We start from the raw sequence: 7,396 nt of genomic DNA, 5'->3' as shown, positions 1-7,396 counted from the left end.
TTAGTTGTAAGTATAAATACCTCACTATTCATATGCTTACGTGTTGGTGCTAAATCATCTTGTAACATGTTAGCAGAAGATAGGTGGGATGAAAACTCAAGCTAGAACTGCTATCATATTCCTTAACTCAAAGCTATTGTCAAAGCAATTCCTAGTTTGTACAGCCAAAAAGATTAGAGTTTGAGTTAAAAATTTGAACTCCTTTTTTTTAATTTTAATTTTTTTTTTTGGCATAAAAAATCAAAAATATTCTCACCCCATACCTAAATCTAACATTGTCCTCAATGTTAAAGAAAATTTAAGGCAGTAATAGGACAGAGGAGAAGTTACCTGATATGGATGGGTAAAGTGACAATTGGAGCCAAAAACCCCCAAACCTGCATGTTAGCAAATATTTTTTTATTTAATTATTTTGTTTTATTTATTGTTTTAATTTTTTAATTTTAATATTTACATATTGGGTTGCCTCCCAAGAGCGCTAAGTTTTATGTCTTCAGCCGGACAAAATGTAAATCCTCCTTTTTTTCAACCATTATCTAAGAATGGTTTTGGAAGAGTCCGATAAAGAACAGTCGGCTGATGACGATCTATGCTCATAAGGGGAACAGAACTAAGGGGCGCATGCTTGACCCCTTCCTCGGAATGGGCAAGGTAAGCTTCTAAAGGGTCCTTATTATAAGTTTGTAAGAAAGTCTCCTGAACCAGACTTTCAATCATGTCAACTTCATTAATTTCTTTGTCGTCTGGTGGTTGTTTACTTATGTTGAAGACATTAAGCTCGACTTTCATGTTGCCAAAAGATAACTTCAGCATCCCATTTTGACAGTTGATCACAGCATTTGCTGTGGCTAAGAAAGGTCTACCTAAAATTATAGGTGTGTGACTGTCTGGATGTATTGCAGGTTCAGTCTCAAGGATAACGAAGTCCACAGGATAGTAAAACTCGTTTACTTTCACTATTACATCCTCTACAATTTCCTTGGGATACTTCACTGTTCTATCTGCTAAGGAAAGGGTAATATTTGTAGGCTTTAATTCCTCCAAACCTAACTTTTGGTACACATAGTAGGGAAGTAGATTTACACTGGCTCCTAAATCTAATAGGGCTCTCTGGATGATCGTCTCTCCTATTTTTATTTCAATGGTGGGGCAACCAGGATCTTTGAATTTCGGGGCAATCTGTTGTTGAATGAGAGATGAGGCTTGTGCAGCCATAATAGCTTGCCTAGGAATGCTGGTTTTTCTTTTGACCGTGGTGAGGTCTTTCAAAAATTTTGTATAGGAGGGAATTTGTCTTATGGCATCGAGAAAAGGTATATTTATCCGAACAGTTTTAAAGACTTCCATGATTTCATCAAAGTTAGATTGTTTCTTGGAGTCCTGAAGTCTACTGGGAAAGGGAACCTTAGGTTTGTATGTTTCTATGGGTTCTTTCTTTTTGTCTGATTTATCCTGTTCTTGACCCTTCTTCTGAATAGGGTTCTTATCGGATTCAGTTTTATTTTCTTTTTCATGTTCAGAAACTTGGACTTTATTGTCCACTTGCTTACCAAACCTTAAAGTGGTAATTGCCTGGACTTCATAGGTCGGATTTTCATTAGAATTGATTTGATACTGACCTATCTGACCTTGATTTTGCTGTCTACTAGGGTTAGGCACTGGTTGACTAGGTAATTCTCCTTTCTTCCTATCCCCTAGAGAGTTTGCTATTTGGCTTAGACTAACCTCAAGTTTTGCAATTGCTTGAGAATGGAATTGGTTAGTCTGGGCTTGGGCTGTATTGGTCTGTTGTTGTTGCTCGATAAAATCTTATTGTTGTTTCATCATATTGGCCATCATGGTTTCTAATGGTGAAGGTTGCTGTGGGATAGGGGCATTATAAGGAGGTACAGATGGAACCAAAGATTGGTTCATTTGTGATGGTCCTATCCTGGGGTAGTTGTTCTGAAAACCTGGTGAACCACCTTGATGCTGAATAAGTTCGTTTTGCTTGTATGAAAAATTTGGGTGGAACCTATTATCAGGATGGTAAACTGGGTTGAACGAGTTGGGAGTGGGCTTCTTAAAGGCACTATATGAATTTAGAGCATTTGCTTGCTCGGCCTTTATGGTGGGCAGATTAGGGCAGCACTCCACTAGATGCTCCGGGACTGTTACACAAGACACACAAACTATATGATTCGTGATCCACTTTCATGACGGGATTTGACTCTTTGTATGAACTCGAACTAGTGGAAATAGTGAAAGCATCAAACTTTTTACTTAAGTTGTTCATTCCAGTCACCAGATTGGACATGACATTTTTGAGTTCTGGATCTGTTTTTATTTCATAATTACCTAGTTTTCTAGATCCGAACTCATCTCTATTTACTTCCTCACCATAGCTACTCCAATTTTGGGCGTTCTCGGCTAAGTCAACAAGAAATTCATAGGCTTGATCTGAGGTTTGGTTCATGAACCTACCCTTGTGCATGGACTCGATCATGTTTCTATGTGCCGGAGGTAGTCCTTTATAAAAGAAGTGGACCAGATCAGCCTTATCAAGCCCATGGTGTGGGCATTTGACCAACAGATCATGAAATCTTTCCCATAGTTGGGAAAATTCCTCTTCAGATTTTCTTCTGAAAGTTCTTATGGCATCCTTAATTTTTTCTGTTTTAATCATGGGGTAAAATTTTGCCATGAACTTCCTTGATAGTTGTTCCCATGTTGTGATGAAATTTGGGGCCAGAGAATATAGCCATGCCGCGGCTCGATCCTCTAAGGTCATTGGGAACAATCTCAATTTTACACTTTCTTCATCTAAATTTTGATTTTTGAAAGTTTGACAAATTGTCATGAATTTATTTAGATGAATGTAGGGTTGTTCACTTTCAAACCCATGGAATTTGGGTAACATGTTTATTGTTGCAGCTCGAATTTCAAATTGGGCTGCGTTATTTATTGGCAACACTATACATGTAGGTGGACTAGCGGATGCAGGAGCGAATAATTCATTCAGGGTTCTAATATGATCACCCATTGTAGAGATTGGTGGTTGATCAATAATTCGTCGGATGTGATGATAATTTTTCCAACCTCTGGGTTAAATGGTGTTAACTTACCCCTTAATGATCTTCTACCATGCATACATTATCCACAACTTAATTAGACTCGACTCCTAAACGAAATCCTAAAAGAAGAGAAGGGCTAGACACAGATGACCACAACCAACATCACACAACAATTTGATCCTATTAGTCTTAGAATTAAGTGAGGTTTAGTAGCTTCTTAAATCTAGTTGCACAGAGATATATCAGGTTAAAAAAATTCCTGACATTCTCTCTAGATTAGACAGCTCCTAATCTCCTTTTCAGATTAAGCTTGAGCTTACCAGTTAAGCGATCCAGTAACCAGTGACCAGGAAAGTCCCGGGGTGTGTGGTGGTGCCAGAAGGGATACACCGATACCACAATATCCGTAACAGTTCTCACTGTTATAAAACTTTCCTAGATATCACCAATTACTAAATCCTCACTGGAGTGGCTTTCAGCCGCTTCTTTCCAAGAGCCTAATTGAGCTCGAAAATCCTAAGGCCAATGTCTAATTAATTTTAATTTAATTTGGCTTAGGATATGTATGCAAGGTGGTGATTTTTGGGCTAAGGACAGGTAATGACTTCCCGACCTTATCTTTTTAATGGGTTTTGCCCTTAAATTATTTTATGCAAATGCTTAATACTAAATGCAGCAATTAATCAATGATTTTTTTAAAGTTTATGCAATGTCATTAGGTTGTATTGATTAAATGAGCAAGCAAAATTTTTTTTATTTTTATTTTTATTTTTTTAATTTTTTTTTTAATTTTTATATAGCAATAACTTGAATGTAAACTAAACACAATCCTTATGCGTCAGTCAATCTCCGAATGCCCGTTGAATAAGCTCTGGAGATTACTCCGTGAGGAGCCCCAATAAAGGTATGATAACCTTGGGGGATTGCACCCTATCAATTACTAGCAAAAATAATAATTATTTTTTAATTATTTTTTTTTGATTTAATTAATTTTTTAACTTTTCTTTTTTTTTTTAAGTTTCCAATTTCGAATTTCAAAACTGAAATTTTGAATTTAATTTTTGAATTTTTGAATTTTGAAAATTTTTTCAATTTTTTTTAATTATCTTTTTTTTGAATTTTAATTTTTTTACTTTTTTTTAAAAAAACTTTAAATTTCGAATTTCAAATTTCAGAATTTAATAACTACGAAATTATTAACTAAAAATAATCAAAATAAAAAAATTAATAAAAATAAAAACTTACTACCGGAGTGCGTTCACTCCGGGCATCCAAAATTCGATTTGATCTTCGTGATCGTTCTTGCTTCTCGATTTGCCTCTCCGGCAACGGCGCCAAAATTCTGTTCGTCCGATTCCTGTCTACCTAAAAATATGCTAGACAGATCATTGTTAGAACCGACGAACAAAAGTTAAATTTAATTTCTACTCTTACCTTCTCTACTCGAAGAATAGTGATCGTAAGAGGTCGATCCACAGGGAGGCGGTTGGAGTTGCATAAAAATTAAAACGTTCACTCGGATTCAAAATCGATTTTTGAATAACAAGAGAAAAATATTACGTCGAGGATGTTGAATATTTTCTAATTGAAAATAAACAAAGTAAAGAAAGAAAACTTGCAATTGAATTCTAGTGCAAAGTAAGGGTCGATTCCTGAAGACATAATATAAATGAAAACTGCAGATCGAATAGCAAAGAAAAATTTCAGAGTTACCTTAAAACTAAGAATTCCAAAATGCATAAAATAAATTGTAGAAATTAAACTGAAACTTAAAACATAGATTGCATAAAAGATAAATGTATGGATTGCATGAAAGGGCAATTACAAAAATAAAATGAAGATTGGAAGTCTAATGTTTCATCCTTTTACAAAATAAAACATAAAAACCAAGAAAGAAAAACAAGAAAACTCCCCTTTCTTCTTTCCCCTAATTTTTTATTCTTTCTTTTCAACCCGAAATAGAGCATGGCTCTGTTTCTTTTTCTTTCTTTCTTCTCTCACAAACAGAGCCTTCCCTTCTCCTCTTTTAAACCCGCCGGCCACCACCCCCTCCTCTGTTCTTTGGCCCCCCACCCGAGCACACCTTTCTCTCCTCCCATTCTCCTCTCTTATAGATCCCATCAGCAAGCAATCGAGAGGGAGGATGCGTGATTGCTGGAGATCCGGAAGCTTGGGCGCTGGGATTTGGGGGAGAATCACGGGCGAAAGGGACGCTGAGGACGCATCCAATCCGGAAGGCTGGCCGCAGGATCTCTTGGAGAAGCTGGGAGCGTGGATGAACGGCTGGACTGCATTCGAACGGGCGCCTAGACTTGGAGGCGATCGTCCAGGTTGCTTGGATCACGGATGCGGACGGCTGATCCGTGGTTTCCTTCTTTGGACGTCCCGGCTGGGATGTTCATGGCACGGAAGAGCTGGGACGGATGCCACGGCTGTGAGGAGGACGTGGCCATGCTTCTTCGGGTCATGCTGGTTCGATCGCGGAAGGAAGGAGACGCGGGCTGAGGCGGAGGAGATGGATGCGGAAGAGGCTGTCTTTCGGGCTGAGATGGCTGCGAGGCGCTGGGATCACGGGCGTTGTGATGCGGACGAAGCAGGGACTCGGCTGCAGCTTGGATCACGGCTGTGAATTGGCTGCTGGGAGGAATCGCGGAGGAGATGGATCCGTGGATCTGGTGGATGGGAGACGCAGGGAATGGGCATCAATTCGTGCTAGATCACGGGCTGGAGGAGGCGCGGGCTGAGGCGGAGGAGTTGTGGCATTGATCATGGAAGAGCTGGGAGCGTGAGATTGATCACGGAATGGAGGAGATGCGCGTGGGCAGATGGGATAGCTGGGAGTTGTGCGATCTTTGGCCCTCCTGATATGGGAGCTGGGAGACACCAAGTTCAGTCATATAGATAAAAAAAAATAAATAGTGTTTTGTGAAATTTGGTTTGTAAACGGACGGACTCAGTTCGTCACGGATCATTTGTTCTGACTGGAGGTCTATTGCAAGTCTTTCATGGGTCACCCAGCACCTCATAGTTATGATATGGCCAAATTAGATTTGCCCAAAATTATTTCCCAAAAGCACAAAGGAAATGGACCTGATTCGGATCCGAACCCGACTCGGACCCGACCCGATCTTCAACCGGGTCGGATCTAGGAAGGGATCCTTCTTTAGTCAAATTTGTACTCAATGTGTATTTTATCTCTAATTTATGAAAATCTATGCCAAACCCAAATATAATATTAATCCAGTGAATTTATCATTATCGGTTAGCAATAATACTAATTTAGGTGACATATAGGTCGCACTTTTGTGCTCTCATCACTCACAATCCAAAACCTTTACAATTGGTTTTCCGGGATCACCAAACCTAACTATTGGTTTTACGGGCTCACCAACAACCTACGTTGGTTTTACGGGCTCACCAACAACCTACGTTGGTTTTACGGGCTTACCAACAACCTACGTTGGTTTTACGGGCTTACCAACAACCTACAATGTTAGTTTTATGGGCTTACCAACAAACCTTACAACAAGAATAAAGAACAAGAAACTAAAGCTCCTAAATGAGCAAATAAAACAATTATGAGCTACAAAGAAGAGTTTAGAATATAGTTATCTCTTTAATAAGGCTCTTCTCTTATTTGTCAAGATTGCTTCACTCTTCAAGGATTGGTGGAGCTTTTAATGTCTCTTGGAATCTGCTCAACCACTTTCTTTTGGCTCTTTGAATGAAGCAATTGAATGAAGCTTGCCTTGCTAGGGTTTTCTCTTGAATACACTTGATGTCTTTTCAAAAGCTTGCTTCCTCTGATGAATACTCTCTCTTAAATACTTCTCCAACCTCCAAATAGTCCTTCCTGACCGTTGGATTGAAGAAACTAGCTGTTTATAGCTGTTGGGAGTCCAAAAAGCACTTCTGCACAACTAGCCGTTATGCTTCTGCCCGTGCTTGGGTCGACCCAAACTTTCCTGGGGTCGACCCAAACCACTGTTCATCAGACTTGGGTCAGCTCAAGCTTTTCTTGGATCGGCCCTCTCAGAAAATACAGAACCTTGTATTTCAGCCTTCCTTCACTTGGGTCGACTCGACTCTTTTTGGGTCGACTCAAGGTTGGGTCGACTCAAGGTTGGGTCGACTCAAGTTCCATTGGGGTCGACCCTCTCAGGGATTCCAGAGAATGATAGAAGACTTCGCTGCATTCCAGAGAAGGTGGGGTATACTGATTCAGACTTCGCTGGTTGTAAACTTGATAGAAAAAGCACCAGCGGGTCTTGTCAATTTTTAGGAGAAAACTTAATTTCATGGTTTAGCAAGAAACAAAACTCGGTTGCACTATCTACGGCTGA

Source organism: Phoenix dactylifera, unplaced genomic scaffold, assembly GCF_009389715.1.
Source record: "Phoenix dactylifera cultivar Barhee BC4 unplaced genomic scaffold, palm_55x_up_171113_PBpolish2nd_filt_p 000466F, whole genome shotgun sequence".
NCBI classification, from domain to species: Eukaryota; Viridiplantae; Streptophyta; class Magnoliopsida; order Arecales; family Arecaceae; genus Phoenix; species Phoenix dactylifera.
The sequence above is the reverse complement of the archived record's forward strand: the minus strand, read 5'-3'. Positions refer to the sequence as shown.